The sequence below is a fragment of the Triticum urartu genome, chromosome 4 (genome assembly GCF_003073215.2).
Source record: "Triticum urartu cultivar G1812 chromosome 4, Tu2.1, whole genome shotgun sequence".
Classification (NCBI taxonomy): Eukaryota; Viridiplantae; Streptophyta; class Magnoliopsida; order Poales; family Poaceae; genus Triticum; species Triticum urartu.
The window spans coordinates 117311272-117328149 of NC_053025.1; the positions used below are offsets into that span (position 1 = coordinate 117311272).

At 50.6% G+C, this 16878-nt stretch overlaps 1 pseudogene; it reads right to left on the reverse strand.

Moving 5' to 3' along the window:
- Window positions 1–10947: 10947 nt before the first annotated feature.
- LOC125550975 lies at window positions 10948–14887 on the reverse strand (annotated as a pseudogene).
- Window positions 14888–16878: the final 1991 nt, after the last annotated feature.

The following is a 16878-nucleotide window of genomic DNA, read 5'->3' on the forward strand; positions in this document are numbered from 1 at the left end:
CCCCCAACACCCCGTTGCCCATGGCAGAGGAGATCATCCAAGACCCGCCGCTGTTGGAGAGGGAGGAGGAGCCTGTGGTCTTGGCCGGGAGAACGCCGCCTGCGGCGCCAACCGGGGCGGGCCAAGGCAGTCGATCGCCAGCGGCGCCGGAGGAGCCGGCCGGAGGTGAGCCAGGGAGCCGGGCCGGCCTCAAGGTGCAGCTGGCGACGGGCCGGCGTGCTGAAGGAGGAGCCGCTCCGCCGGAGTCGCGCCGAGCCGCGGGCGCAGGCCAGCCGGCAGGAGATCTGGAGGTGGCCAGCTCCGCCGTGTCCGAGTGGACTCCCATCGGGGGGACCGGCGAGCTAGAAGCAGCGGCTCAAGGGGTCCGGAGCCGGCTACGAGCTCAAGCCGCCCTGCTGCAGCAGCTCAACCAAGAGTTCTCGTCGACACGAACCTCTGTCCGGGTAAGTCCTTCGCTCTTGGCTGCTTTGCTTTCTTGATTTCTTCCGTGGGGGCGCATCAGCGCACCCACTGGGTGTAGTCCCCGAGATTCAGGCCGATTGCTGCGCAGTCGGGTCGGATCTTTCTCGACGGCCACCTTACTTTGCTTTCTTTCTAAACTTTCAGGAATACCACAACCTTCGTGTTGCCGCCTTCGACTCCCAGGCTCGAGAGCTGAGCCGGCGGACCAACGACCTGGCCGACAGCCGAAGTAAGTACTTGGTTTGTTTGTCTCCTGTGGGGGCGCGCCAGCGCACCCACTGGGTGTAGTCCCCGAGATTCGGGCCGACTGCCGCGCAGTCGGGTCGAATCTTTCTTGACGACTCCTTTCTTATTGATTTTTCTTCTTCTTTGTCTTCAGGGGCCAACGCCGACTTGAGGAAGGAGCTTGGCGAAGCAAAGGCCGCCCTTTTCGCCAAAGAGGCCGAGTGCACTGTCTTGGCCCAGGAGCGGGATCGCCTGGCCAAGAAGCTGGCCGACCAAGAGGAGAGCCACAAAACGGCCCTTCAGGTGGCGAAGGAGAGCGAAGCCGCCGTGCTGGCGGAGTATGAGATAGCGGCGGCGACCTGGTCCGAGACCCGGCGAGGCCTGGAGGAAGGCTACGGCCGGATTGAAGACTTGATCGACGGTAAGCTGCTTTCCACGGCCTTCCCACGTCCCTTGCCGTCTGGGTTTTTTGACTTATCTTGGACTGCTGCTTGTTGTTTCTTGCAGATTACTTCCCGGGCTACTCCGTCTTCGCTGCCCAAACCATCGAGGCTCATCGCGAAGCGCGCCGTCAAGCGGGGGCCGACATTGCGCCGGATGCAAACCGGACCCTTGAGGAGCAGCTTCTGGCTGTCCAGGCACGGCTGCAGCCAGCCCACCGGATGCTCCGCCGGCTCCAACGTGCCGGGGCGCAAGTGCTGGCCGCCCTCTGGCCTGGCGAGACGATCCCCCGCACCCCGAGCCGAACTGCCGACTGGCTGGAAGTCGCAGTCGGACGCTTCGAGGCTTGGAAGGCGTCAGCGGCCCGCCTCGGAGCCGGGCGGGCGTTGGAATTCGTACGGGCTTGGTACCCAGGACTGAGCCTAGACCAGCTGCGTACTTGGCGGATGGAGGCCGACGCGGAGCTGGAGGAGGTGAGGCCGGCTATCGCCCAACGAGCTTCAACGATCGCCGAGTGCACCGACATCAGCGTTTTCGCACCCGAAATCGATGATGACGGTGTCGCGCAGCCGGAGGAGTGGTTCGGGCTGAACCCGGCGGTGGGCGAGGACTCGGCGGAGGAGATCGCCTCCAGCGACGAGGGCGAAGAGGACGAAGACAACGACGACGGAGACGTCGAGCCGGCTGGTGGAACAACCAGCCAACCTCAGGCCGACCGTGCCTCCAGCAACGAGGCGCGTGGAAGCGCGCCCTCTGCGGGAGGCGGCGACCAAGCCGAAGTTCGTCAGCCGTTTTCTCCTTCAGCCGGCGCGACCGTCTCTGCCAACCAGTCGGCCGCTCCGCCAGCTTGACCTGCCGTCTTTATCTTTCCTGCTTTGTTGTCTTTGAACAATCTTTTGTTAAGTTTCGCAGTTCCACCCACCGGGGGTGTATCCAAACTATGTTGAATGCTGGCCTCTTGGAGGTCTTTTTATGTAAATATTATCACGTGCATGTTTGGTTTCCATTCACGTATGCTTGTTTGTCCTTAGGCTTTTTCCTTTGCCGCCTTCCCTCTTTGGGGAGGCAAGTACTTGAGCTTTCTTGGATTTAAAGTAAAGTGAATGGAAACCGGCCGGCCGGCTACTCTGGTAGCCGGTCGGCGGTGTGGGAAAAACCGGCTTTGTTATATTAGTCCGTTAGTCCCTAGCCGTTTTTCGTGTGGGCGGTCGTTTCTACCTTTGACCCTTGCCAGTCGGACAGCCGATTCTTTGAACTGCGACTTTGGCAAGGGAAGGCTTGAGAGCTGGCACACTACTTGTCTGACTGCAGGTAGGACTTCTAATATAACTTCAGTCGGCCAGTCCCCGAGCCGACTAGTCGGACTCGGTGCCGAACAGAATAAGTAAATGATGCGACAAGCATGATATTTTCATTCATAAATAAGGGATGGCAGTCCCCGAGCCCTCCTCGGGGAGCCTATTGTCTTGTACTTAATACAAAAGTTAGCGTGATACATACTGCCTTTCAACTGTAAAATCTTCGAAGGAGGTTGGCGTTCCATGGCCGTTCCGACTCCTTGCCGGAGTCGTCTCTTTTGCGTGCCTTCGGCTTCTGTGCGTCGATCAGGTAGTAGGAGTCTGTTGGAAATATGCCCTAGAGGCAATAATAAAAGCATTATTATTATATTTCTTTGTTCATGATAATTGTCTTTATTCATGCTATAACTGTATTATCCGGAAATCGTAATACACGTGTGAATACATAGACCATAATATGTCCCTAGTAAGCCTCTAGTTGACTAGCTCGTTGATCAACAGATAGTCATGATTTCCTGGCTATGGACATTGGATGTCATTGATAACGGGATCACATCATTAGGAGAATGATGTGATGGACAAGACCCAATCCTAAGTATAGTACAAAGATCGTGTAGTTCGTTTGCTAGAGCTTTTCCAATGTCAAGTATCTTTTCCTTTGACCATGAGATCATGTAACTCCCGGATACCGTAGAGAATGATGTTAATGTTGCTGATTTGTTCTTTCGTGAAATTATTCGCTTACATGGTGTGCCAAATACTATTGTTTCAGATCATGATACTAAATTTCTTAGCCATTTTTGGCCATTTTTGGAGATGTTTATGGGCTAAGTTGGGGACTAAGCTGCTTTGTAGTACTACTTGTCACCCCCAAACTGATGGACAAACTGAAGTAGTCAATAGAACATTGTCTACTATGCTTAGGGCTGTTTTGAAGAATAACAAGAAAATGTGGGAAGAATGCCTGCCTCATATTGAATTTGCTTATAATCGCTCATTGCATTCTACTACTAAGATGTGCCCTTTTGAAATTGTGTATGATTTCCTAACTCGTGCACCTATTGATTTGTTGCCTCTTCCATCTTCAGAGAAGGTTAATTTTGATGCTAAAGAACGTTCTGAATTGATTTTAAAAATGCATGAGTTAACTAAGGAAAACATTGAGCGTATGAATGCTAAATATAAACTTGCTGGAGATAAGGGTAGAAAACATGTTGTGTTTGCGCCTGAAGATCTTGTTTGGTTACATTTGCGTAAAGATAGATTTTCTAATCTGCGCAAATCAAAGCTAATGCCACGTGATGATGGTCCTTTTAAGGTGTTAGAGAAAATAAATGATAATGCATATAAACTTGAGCTACCTGTAGATTTTGGGGTTAGTCCCACTTTTAACATTGCAGATTTGAAGCCTTATTTGGGTGAGGAAGATGCGCTTCCGTCGAGGACGACTTCATTTCAAGAAGGGGAGGATGATGAGGACATCAATACCATTGTTACACCCACAGCCCCTACTGTTACATATACTGGACCAATTACTAGAGCCCGCGCACGCCAATTAAATTACCAGGTACTTTCGTTTCTTGGTAATGATTCTAATGTTCATGAGATTATGATGCTGCCTAAATTGGATACATTTGTTTTGCTTACAAATGAAGGGCCTAGCTTGGAGAAGGATGAACATTGGAGCAAGAACACGCATGGAGTTGATGGCATGCGCAAGGGGATCAAGAACGGAGTTACAAGTGATGATTTCAGGACTTTGAAGCCGCCATAAGGAGTGCATGAAGCCTTGGACGAAATATACAAGATGCCACTTCATAATATTCGTCCATAGGCTATTCTAGGTGCTGCGTCACCTTATTAATGGGCCAGACCCATGTAATTTCGAAATACTTAAGTATAGGCTATTTTTAGAGTCCGTATGTGTGGGGAAACAAGAGTTAGGGTTGGTTTCGGACCCCACCCTCAAGGGCCACGAAATTCCCCCCTCTTCCTCCATATATACAGTCCTTAGGGCGTCGTTTAGACTTTGGGGTTTTGTTTAGATTAAAAGTTCGCCATAGCTGCAACTTCGCGTACTTCGTTTGTGTCCAACGACCAGACCAAGACGTCACAGAACCCCACCTTGATCAATAAAGCTTTCATCTTATATTCGCAATATCCCGATTGCAATCTCAGTTTCTTGCTTGTTCTTCGTTTGCTCGCAGGAAACAGACCCTCGTGGTCAGGTTGATCGTGCTCCGGCGTGGTCAATAACCCTCGAAAGTTGGTTTAGCGATTGCTAAGGCGCGACGTCTCGCACGTTCGTAGTCGGATCGTCAAGGTCGACTCCCACAGAAAACGATAGCCACCATCTCATCGAAACATCGGGACACCTTAGCCTCTATCATTCTTTTTACGGAAGTCTGGACAATATTTTGTGTTGCAAAAAAAAGACATCACAGAGAAGATGTTTATGAGAAATTTCGTTGTAGTCTTTAGTTACATGAATTTCTTTGCAAGTTGTCGGATCTATGATCCGAATCACCGCATGTGTATTTATATGTCGAAATTACTCTAACTTTCTATATATTCATGGTTTTTATATCCAAAGAGCACACACATTTTTACTCCTCAATGTGCAGCACCATCGCACAAGACGAGGACACCCATGGCGTGTGCGCCTGTCCGTTTGATAGTACTATCTCGGTGGCAGCAGAGGCATAGGATGATAGGAGGGCCCCGGCTACAGCCAGAGACATAGGCAGCAGAGTGCAGAGCAATGGCGCGTCACGTGGGGCGCCCCGTTGTCTGAGGAAAGCCGTTGCGTTGGTCTGGCCGGCCGACACACACGCAGCGCGTACCGGGCCCGCCCTGGCAGGCGGTCCTCGGTCGGTCAGAAGACCGGCTCCGCCTGGCTCCTCACCACAGCCATGTGCAGAGGACAACGTACGGCACTGCCGCGTGCATGTGGACACACAGCAAGCAAATCATGGACTCTCAAGTTAAATTTTGTAGACTTTCATCAAATTTGTAAAAAATATGCTGACATATGCACAGTTAAAAGTTGATATGCAGAGTAAATAAAAAAAGAAAGACTAGTAGGTACGTGGATGATTAAGAGCAACTTCAAAGGGCCCAACGCGCCAACCCAAACCCAAATCACGCCCGCATCGCGTCCGCGCCGACGCATTTGCGGCCCAAATTTGCACCCCAAATGCGTTGGCGCGGACACCGAATGGATGCTTCGTGCGCCTTTTCGCTATCCGCCGCGTCTCCACATGGCAGCCGTCCAACTACCCGCTGCCCACGCGGCCAGCTTAATTTATAACGATAGGCCCACGCGTCAGCGACGACGCTCGTCCTTTTTTAAGCCGATCGTGCGACAGGGCCGTCCTCATCCAAACTCGCCGTCCACATCTGCCATCCTTTGCTCCCTCGTTGCCGGCAAATCCTAGCCACCACAACCACATCGAGATGGGCCTCTTCTCCGGCGGCAGCGGCAGCAAGGCCAAGGGCAAGTCCCCCGCCACCTATTTCCCCTTAGAGTTCCTCCCGCCTCCGTCGTCGTCGGCGCCTCGCCGGCAGAGGCAGCGCGTGAGCGTGCCAGTGCATCAGGCGGAGTGGCACTGGCAGCACCGCCAGCCTCTGTCGTATCCCGACGTGACGCTAGATCGGCCATACGACTGACATCTAGATCCAGATAGGATCCCAGTGCCAGCGGCGCCGCGGTCGGCTCGTGCTCACGCGGAGGAGGTGCGACGCCGGTGGGCGCTGCTGACGCCAGAGCAGCACCGCGAGGCCGCCTACGCAACCAACTCCCCCAAGTTAGCGAGGTGGTTTTGCCTTCGAGCAGAGGAGGCGAGGCGACGGGGCGTGCACGAGGTCGACCGGAGGTCGCCGCCACCGGCGCTCGTCGTCCGCGAGTAGGGCCAGGCGGCCCTTGCGGCCGTCTACCGGGAGAGCGAGGAGGACGAGCGACGCAGGGCGGAGGCGAAAGAGGAGGCTCGGTACGAGATGGCAATGGCGCAGGCCCTTGACCTCTCCGCGGCGGGTGACAGCGTGGTGCCGCCGGTGGCCCCACCGTCCCTTATCAAGCCGGAGCCGGAGCGGGAGCCGGAGCCGTCCCCCATCAAGCGCTACTCCTGGACGGGAGTAGTGCGCGAGTGGGTACGCGCGCCGCCGGTCTGGATGGGAGCGACGCCGGTGCAGGAGGTGGCGTACCTCGAGCACTAGCGCAAGATCAGGGTGGCCGAGGAACGCCGCGACGGCGAGTACCTCGAAATGCTCGAGTGCGACCTCGAGGAGCAGCGCGAGGCCGAGGAGGAGGCGCGCCAGGCCGCGGCTGCACAGGCGGCCGCACAGCCCCCCGCGCCGGCACTGCCCGACATGACGGCGCTCTGGAACACAGCGTTCGCCTGGGCCGGGCCGGCGCCGACACTCATTAACCTCACGGACCTCAAGAATGACGACGACGACACCTAAGGCAACGCGCCGCCTCGTAGTTTAGGCTGTTTTTTTAATGTAAATGTGTACGCGTGGACTCTCGCCGGTCTTTGTGGTCGGCTTTAATGTTTAATTAATGTAGTTTTTCTTTTTTAATATGCATATGTTCATTTTTTTTCGCCGTCAATATGGGTTTCAAATTAGCATTAGACACACGTGTCAACCCAAATACAAAAACGGACATCCGTGTCCGTCTGGCCGATCCAAACGAACAAAACGTCCATTTGAATTGGCCTGTTGGAGTTGCTCTAATCAACTAGCCGCAATACGACTGGCACCCATCATCCCGGGCTGAGCCAAGTGCGAACCATGCGGCCGAAGCACGTGCCGCAGCTTCTTCCACGGACACGCGCATTGGAAGAACGGCGGTACGGGAGGGGAGGGACACATGCGTACGTCCCAACCAACAGACGGAGTCCAAAGTCCCTTCACAACGGGTTTAAAATTAACTCCTTTGTCTCCGGTACATGGCTCTAGAGCACAATTCACTCCTCCCCGGGCAAACATGGCACGGCCGGTACGGGTGGCGTGGCGGGGGGTGGTGCGGTGCCGAAAGGGTACGTGACCTACCTACCGGCCGCCTGCCCAGACGCATCGGGTAAGCCCGGGCCCGATCCAGAGGCATGGAAGCTTCGCCGCCATGTGCAGGTTGCTTACCCAATTTTCTTCCACACGGTAGGCGGCGTCGCGTCGTACCGTCCATTCATCACGCGTTTTTTGTTTCATCACGCGGTTCTAGTACCTATCTTGGTATGGACTCGACGCGGCACCGACCGTCTACATGGCGGTGCGGTGGTCGTTAGTACACGGAAAGTGGTTGCAACGAAAGTGGCGCGCCCGATCCGTCGGCTCCACCTTTTCAGGCCTTGGACTGGCTGCACACTTGATTCTTCCCGGTTCCTACGCTGCGTGAGAGCCACGGCTGGGCGGCCGGCTGGCGTCGTGGATCGTTCGTTCGTTCCTTCGTTCATTCATTCTGCTACGTACAATGGCCACTAACTAATTGCGACGCTAGACCAAATCCAGCGACCAAAATAACAGTACTGCTAACTTTCTTAAAGTCCTTTCTTTTTTCTCGCTGGATGTTAAGTTGAGAGAGAGAGAGAGAGAGAGAGAGAGAGAGAGAGAGAGAGAGAGAGAGAGGGGGCGTGACCTTTGTGTTGCCATGTAAGTCGTGCATGCGCACCGATGGATGATAAAAGATGAGAAGGACCTCTCCCTCCTCCTTGCTCATGGCCGTCGACTTCGCAGAGAAAAGGAAACGACCGATGGCGAATGCGCGTCAACCAACAGCCAGAAAGGCAGGATAATACAAGCATCTACTACCGCTAGTCTCTCCACTGTAGCAATCACCTTTCACTAACCTGCTAGGTAACGCGACCCGTTTGACCCAGACTTCACCTTACCTTCCTACTACAGACAGGCCACAAAACTCAGAACAGAAACAAGATATACTACAGTAACGCGAAAAGCGACCACGTAAAACCATGGCCATGCTAGTACTACAATCAATTCCATTGCGCATCATGTTTTTGTAGTGCTAGGAGAAAAGAAAAAGGAGAGCTCGAAAGAAGTTGTGCACGGACAGATGCAAATCTTATGGCCCCCATTGAGACAGGAGATAAGATGATCCTCCCAACCACCCCCTATACAATCCTATCAGGGTAGCACCGTCGAAACCCTCCGTGATCGTCCGTCGTCCCTTGCTAAAGCCATACTAATCCGACACGAGCAAATCTTCGGAACAGGGGAGCAGGAGACCCGGGACCCCGCCCGCGAGTAGGCAGATTCTAATGAACCACCCCCACATTACATTACATTAGGTCAGGCATCCTCCTCTTCTCTCCAGTCCACTTCACTTCACAATAGACCACCCAACAACCAACCGAGGTCGGCATTGCCCTCCATATCCTGTCACTTGCGTTGCGTACATTCCCACCACCACCACAATCCAAAGCAAAGCTGAGCTAATGGAAGTCGACCACTTGGGAAGAAATTAAAGCATGCCTAGTGCAAGTGCAATGATGATCGACCATCCAATTAATAATAATAACATTTACCTAAACACGGTGGATCCTTAAACAAAACGGAAACCTAAAGACGATAGAGATGCGGTGTGGCCCTGGTAATGCCTAGGGAAAATTTTGCTTTTGCCACTATATTTTACAGATTCGACTTATGCCACTGTTTATTTTGACATTTCGCTTTCGTCACTCTTAACTTTTTGAAAATTATCACAATTGCCATTCCGTGGCAAAAGCAAAATAATTTTATTTCACATTTGACACTCTTAACTTTTGACAACGTATCACAATTACCTCTCTAATTTTTTTGCTTTTGCCATGGGATGGCAACTATGATAATTGTGGAAAGCTAAGAGTGGCAAAAGTGAAATGTTAAAATCTTGAGTGGCATAAGATTTTTTTTTTTGAGCTCGGCATAAGAAAAATTGGCAAAAGCTAAAGTGGCAAAAATAAAATTTTCCCTAACGCTTAGGGTGATGAGTGGCGCCCCGCATAGGCCTGCTAGAGTGCTCAGTTAGCACAGATTAAGCTAACACCACTACAGGCCAGAACTAGATTTGTCTAATCTTGAATACGAAACGGGCCGCTGCCTAACAAGCATTTCATTGTTGTAGAGTACATAATTAGATCTTGTTTGAGTTATTCCTTTAAGGGAAAGAGGGAAAAGGCAGATTCAAAATCTTTTTTTCTTTCGAGTTTCCCAAACACAAAATACCTCCTTGTATTCACATTCTCGAATGAGACTGGAGTAATGCTGCGCATCATCTTGTTGCACAGACCTAATAATTTTTTTAGGCTAACCTAATAAGTTTATATATAAAGACACGTGAAGTAAAATAAATCAGGGACACTATCTTGTGAACATGCTTGGCAGCCCACGAGACCTACATGGAAGATGATGACTCATACCAGGTTGTATGGATTTGTAATGTTGACTGGCTTCTCATAATTATTGGATGGATCTTCAGTAATGCCAAAGATACTTTCATATAGAATACCCAACAAGCATCGTGCAACAAACAGAGCAGAAAGGCATGCCTCGAGCCAAACCATTTCAGGCGCTGTCTTTAACGCCTAACAATGATTAACAACGACACTCAGCAAAAGGAAAAAGTAGGACTGGAGACACGGCTATCCACCAACCATGGTTAACAGGGGTGAACACACTGCTTGGAATTGGAGTTACAACTCATGGAGATTACACAAACTCCATCTGAAGCTATAGAGAATTTGCATGCTTGCATTTTGGTTATGCCCATACTATTAACAACAAAATTGCTACGCCGATGGTTCACCTACGCTAAAACACAAAACAGTAGTACAGTACCAACCTATCAAAGAATTGTCTAGCCCTTACAAGAAACTGGCTTCTGCATCTAACTAAACAGCTGTATTCAGGAACAGACCTAATTTCCCTTTTAAAAAGGTGGACACCAACTTCCTGTTAAATTCAGATGGTGACAGGGTGTGTCCTTACGGGCATGTTATCGATCCAAGCAGGTTTTGCAAATTAATCCAGCTCTACGAGGGAAATCAGGAAACATTGGTTGCCTACCAATTTAAAACCCATAGAAGTTCAATCCGCAGGTAGGCTGATTTTCACAAAAGAACGCCAGACCTTCAACTCGGCAGATTAACAGCGGTGTGTACCACAACACAACGCTGAGCAATCATTTCCCTACATACAATCTGGATTCCATCCATGCAGAAAACACTGGCTTGAGTTACTGTCACTCAAGACTTCAATGCGGAAGCAAGCAGGAAAGTTTGTTTGGACCAGATGAACTGAAATGGTTACACAGCTAGTCTACAACAACATGCTCTGGAAGCTCATTGGACCATATTATGATCCGCCATGTTAGACAGACAATAGATCTGTAGCCAAAGGGGCTAAAACTGAGCAGCCCATCTCACTCAACAGCAACTCTCATGTCAGCAATAAAACGTAATTTTCTGGCATTTTTTTTCTAACTAAACTATAAATGCAAACAGAGATCCTAGACATACAGAACTTCAAATATACGCACAATAAGTGATTAGAGCCTGTTTCAAGCGCAAGTACATTAAAGTATGATATGAAGCCCCCCCTAAGGATCCATACATGATTGAGGTTCTCACTTGGGGGAAATTAGCAACCAGGGATAATCATTCTTGCCAAGCATTTCCCAAATGCACACTCGGTATATTCAATGTCCACCCATCTTGAAGCTATGATATAATAGGTGAAAATGACACATACTATCAATTAAGCATCATTTCAGACTCTTCCTGGTCACAGATTCTATGGGCAGGCAGGTAAACTGAAGTTACCCAGCTATTACTCATGAATCGGTGTCTGGCCAGCGTCTTATAAGATCAGCTAACTTCTCGTACCTATTGAAGATGGTCCCTTAGATCAACATCTGGAGTAGTTACAGCCGTGAACAATCCTGATAAGTGATAAGAGCCAACTGTTAACTATGATATATGCCTTAGCAGTACACAATAAATGATGTGCAATCAAGTACAAATACTAGATGACAAGATCTACTTCGATTATACTACAAGGCAGTCTGAACTAACAATCTTATTTTTAACATCGGTAGACGGCTACACAGTCTAGGGTTTACAGTAGTGTAACAACATTCAGAAGACAAAATGAACTATGACAAAGCTGACGATAAGCAAGTGTGGTAGCGACATATTCAAAGTAGAAAACAGAACTAGACAAAAAAAGGTAATGCGCTGTGCCCCTCTAGGCAGCTGGAGTACAATAATAAGATGCTAATGGCAACATGCAGAAGAAGAACAATGTGAATAGAGTTTTTTTCAAGCAAACAAACAGGAAAAAAACAAAACAAAAATGTGTCTACTATTACAATATAGCGCCCCAACTATAATTGATGGGGTTCCCTAATAGCAGTAAACATATATATTAAAGAATGTAGTCTAGTGGCCATGCAATCATTTCCAGGAAGATGCAGAAATGCAAACATTTGGAATCTTTTTTGTAGATCTGCAACATTATGACACCAACTCACAGCTAAAACTATACAGTATGTAAGGCCCTTGTGGACAACTACCATGATCTCACAGGTCATCATAGTGTGAAGACAAATGATCTGGCGATATTTAAAAGTTATTACATGTGAAATTAGCCACACAGAAAAACTCCAAGAAAATTTTAATATACAGACCACCAAGGCACAATTTGAACATATTCCCCATATACCAACAATGGTAACAGAGGTCAACTTTGTAGCCAGATTATACTCGTTCCCTTGTATGACTACAAAAGTTTAAGTGAAGCTCATGCAACTACGGCATAAGGCCAATTCTTTCTTCGGTACCAATTTTAGCGCCACAAGAAATCCACTTGTATTTCGCAATGTACACAAGAACTTGAACACATTCATCTCCACAAGCATATGACTAGAGTGAGAGCTGTCAATAAATAAGTCAGATCCAAGACTCTGCCCCATGCCTCCCATTGTTTTCCAGATTTCGGATGATGTGGTGTGTGTTAATACAAGAGTTGAACTAAGGATGCAACCCTCAAACATATCATTTGATACATTTCAATTCAGTCTACCACTATGGGGCACTCCAAACATCAGTCCATGAAGCTACATGTCAGTGTACAGGTTTACATATGAAAATATAAAGTTCATAGCAAGTACTAAGCTTAATCACAGGTATAGTACAGACAATTCACACTTGTCGCCTAAGATTCATCTTCATGTAGGAGAGTGGACGATTTGCCCACGGGGGCATCTGCACCCGGGTTCATCCATGCACTTCTCCTTCATGTAGTTCTATCTCTGGTTTGCAGCAGTCAAAAGTTCACTGCTACTGATATAACCAATCCCATATGCAGAATTTCAACAAAAAAACACTTGCGAACTTTACTTTGGTAAATCTAGGTCTCAAACAACTAGAAGCCATCCTTTTTTTTTAATGCATGTACATCTTCTAGGACCTAAACTATAGCTAGAGCTAAAATCTAACATGAGACAGTAGAGGTTATATTCTGTCAAGTTTATACCCATCTGGACCTAAGTTTCTCAGTCATTTTAGAGACAACAACAACAACAACAACAACAACAAGGGCTGTTGTTGTCTCTAAAATGACTGAGAAACTTAGATCCAGATGGGTATTTTAGAGACAAGAAAACCAAATGGAGTGGATGTTGGTCCACAAACAAAATGATAACTGAGCCAGACACCCAGCTCATACGGGGATGGATTGTATTATTTTCAATAATAGATAATCTCCTTCTCTTGAAACATGAAAGGATGATAGTGGATTATTAACTGGTAGTCTTCTTTGTTTTGCTTATATATCCTCATAAAAATTTACAAAAAAGGAAACTAATAAATAATATAATTATCATTTGCAGTTTGCCAGATTTCCTAGTGCCGAACTTTGGATATTATTAGTAGCTGAAGGTTATGTGCGACTCCTGCATCAGTTGGACTGTTTACTATTTTTTGGATGTTCTATTAAAAGTGTGTTCTCTCACTCCCGTTGACAATTCACTTCAACACTATAGTAAGACTTGCACACAGCCACACTCCTTCAAGTTGACCATTTTGACCCATCTCTCCATCTGGCAATCAAATTCAAGGCTGCAGCAAACGACCATATTTTCAAGCTCGCAAATCACCACATCAGGAAAGAATATACGGACATAAACACCTTGCCACTCTTACAATCCATACAATTTTTTTACATGGAACTCTGGATGTAAATTGAAGGCATAACCACAAAAGGTACTGGAATCATGTCAGCTAACCTTCACAAGACGACTTGGCAGCGGCGTGCCGGGCCATCAAATTTTGCGTCGGTGGCGTTCTTCCCACGGAATGTGACGGGCACTCCATCGCACAGCACCCTCATGGCCCTCCGGCGGGTGCGCCAGCCCCCTCTATCGAAGACGGCGATGGCCGCGAGCCTCACCTGGACCTCCATGGTGCCCCCGTTGCCGCTCTTGAGCGCAGCGGCCTCGTCGGGCCCGACGTATGTCCCGTCGACGTCGAGGCGGAAGGCGAGCGTGGTGGAGTTCCGGGGCCCCTGCGCGAAGGGCGCGAGGGAGGTGACGGCGATGGGGGAGGAGGGGGCGAGGTCGACGTAGGCGACGAGGGAGGAGTAGGAGATGGTGAGCTTGGAGTTGGGATTGTCGGCGAGGAGGGAGGCGTCGAAGGCGGCGGAGAGGGAGGAGTTGGCCGGGGAGTAGGCGACGCGGGAGAGCGTGAGGGCGGAGAGGGAGAAGGCGGGCGCGCGCGGGCGGAGGAGGAGCCAGACGATGAAGGTGCCGGCGCCGAGGAGGAGGAAGGCGGCGACGACGAGCGCGAGGAGGCGGCGCAGGCAGGTGGGCGGCGGCGGCGGGGCCGCCTGGTAGGGGTTGTGGTGGGTTGTGGTAGTGGTGGTAGGGCGGGGGCGGGGGCGGGTGGTGGTGGTGGTGGTGCGGGGGCGGGGCCGGGTAGGGGTAGGCGACGCCGAAGGCGGCCGCGCCGTTGCCGTTGGCGACGGGGGGCGGCGCCGCGGCGTAGTAGGCGGAGCTGGCGTTGCCGGGGTTGGGCGCGGCGTTGGCCGGGTAGCCCATGGCGGGGCCGGGAGGCGGCGGGGCCTTGGCGTTGGGGCGGTCGCCGTCGGGCGGGTGCGCCGCTGAGGAGGAAGAGGACGCCGGGTGCATGGCGCCGGCGGTGGGGTTTTTGCTTGCTTGCTTGATGGGGGAGGGAGGCGACGATGGAGATTTGGGATCTGGAGGAGGACAGGAGCAGCCGAGCAGGAGGATGGAGTCGGTCGGTAGAAACGGCGGTGGAGGGGGAGGGCAGCGCGTCGTGGGTTGGCGTAAATGCAGATGCGCCGTGTTTTTTGCCCCTTTTTCTCGGCGTTGGTTATAGTGGATGGAGTATCAACTTCGATTCTCCACGCCGCGCGTCAGATCGTCGCCGCGTTGGTACTATTGGTAAAATCATCGCGTATATATAGGGTGTTGTGGAGCATTGCACGTCGCCACGAGACTCGTAATTCAAGTCTACCTCTCAGCTTTTGGAATCTTTTCTTTTGACCGACAGGAACCGGAACCAGGTCTGGCGTTTCAACGTCGCCGTGGACGCGAGGCGATGTTTCCCAGGTGGCAATGGACGAGGCATGCAAATTGCAAAAGATTAAAAAAGAAGGTGGTAATGGGGGAGGAGTGCCCAGGTCTATACGGCTGCTACAAAAAGTTCCGTGGAAAACAAAGAGAAGGACCCTCGACGCGACGGTGAAGACGTGACTCAGGCGAGAGTGGAAGGGACACGGTTCGCTTTGTCGAAAACGAGGCAGGAGCGGTGAAAGGGATGAGCGAGTGCCACTTTTCTTCCACCAGCTTCAACGCAACCCGCACCAACAGGAAAAGGGAAGCCGCGTCCTGTGTTCTTTCCCTTCGCGCACAAGCAGAAATGAATGGCCTCTCATTCTCATTTCCACTATCTTTCTTTCTTCAAAAAGGATTCTCCTCTCCTTTTGTCATCCACCAGTCGGTTCAGTACAGCGATCTTAGGCAACTCCACCGCGCCGCACGTCCCCAAACGGACGTCCGTTTTATCCGGATTCTGTCCGTTTGTGTAGGGATTTGGAGTCGTGTTCGGGCGTGTTCTGGGATGCGGTGGCCGTGCGCCCAACGCACGGCCGTATCGGTTTGCCCCATCCTGTCCGTATCTATTTTTAAAAAAACAACGTTTACAATGCCGGCAACAAAGCCAGCGGCCTACATGTCCATCGCCGGCATCGGTTGGCCGGCAACACAGCCAGCCTCCAAAATGAATAGTTGTCCTCGCCGACAACACAACCAGCGGCCGGCAACACAGCCGGCCTCCAAAATGAATGTTTTCTCGCCGGCACACTGCCAGCGGCCCAGCGGGCGAGCGACACCCATGCCAGCCTCCAAAAGAACGGCCACGTCGATCGAACGACCTAGTTCAGGCCTTCGGCGTCGAGCATCTCCTTCTGCTTGGCCTCGAACCAGGCCCTCGTCTTGTCGCTCATCTTCGACAAGTCCACGCTCATGATCGCAAAGGCCACCTCCTTCGCTTTGGTGGCGGCATTGGTGGCCTCGATGTCGAGCTGCCTCTGCCTGGCCTTGACGTTGTCGACCTCGATGTCGAGCTGCCTTTGCCGGGCGACCTCTTCCATGTCGAGCTGCCTTTGTCGGGCCGCCTCCTCCATGTCGATCTTCCTCTTCTTGGCCGCCTCCTCCATCTCAAGCTTCTTTCTTTGAAGGTCTAGGTATTGCTTCATTTGCTCGTCCTTGCTTTGCCACTTCTTCTCGTCCCTCACATCCTTTTGAGACATCATGCCATGCAAAGTGTCATGCAATGCCATGGATGAGGCATCACGTATGTCATCAACCTTGGAGTTGGTCTTGCCCCTCGACCTCTTCAACGCCTCGCCATCTCCACCTCCGGCGAACTTGGTCGTCTTCAGTTCTCTCTCCCTTTGTAGTTCACGGTATTGGTCCTTGAACTTAGGGCAATTGTTGATGAGCGTCCAACAATGCGTAAGAGTGAATGGCTTGTCATTGTGCCGGGCCTTGAATGCCTCCAAAGATTGGAATGCCTACAACACATGATCAACAAGAAGTGAACAGGCAAACATATACAAGGCCGAAGTCTCATGGCCGTAGCAAGAAAAGGGCTAGGAAGAGGAGAGCATACCGTGTCCCCAACGCCGAGACCACTCACGGGCCGTGCTTCAACGCTCTCAAATGCGGCTTGATACTTGTTGCACTCTTGTTGGATGAACAACCATCTCTTTTGAATCGAGCCGATGCCACAGTTGCTTCTAATTTGGTGGGGCTCGAACATCTTCCTTCCATGGAATGTTTTGTGGACTCTCGTCCAAAAAACAATGCCCTTTTATTGCGCACCTGTCCTCGGATCTTGGCTAATCTCCATACAAGCTTGGCAAATCAACT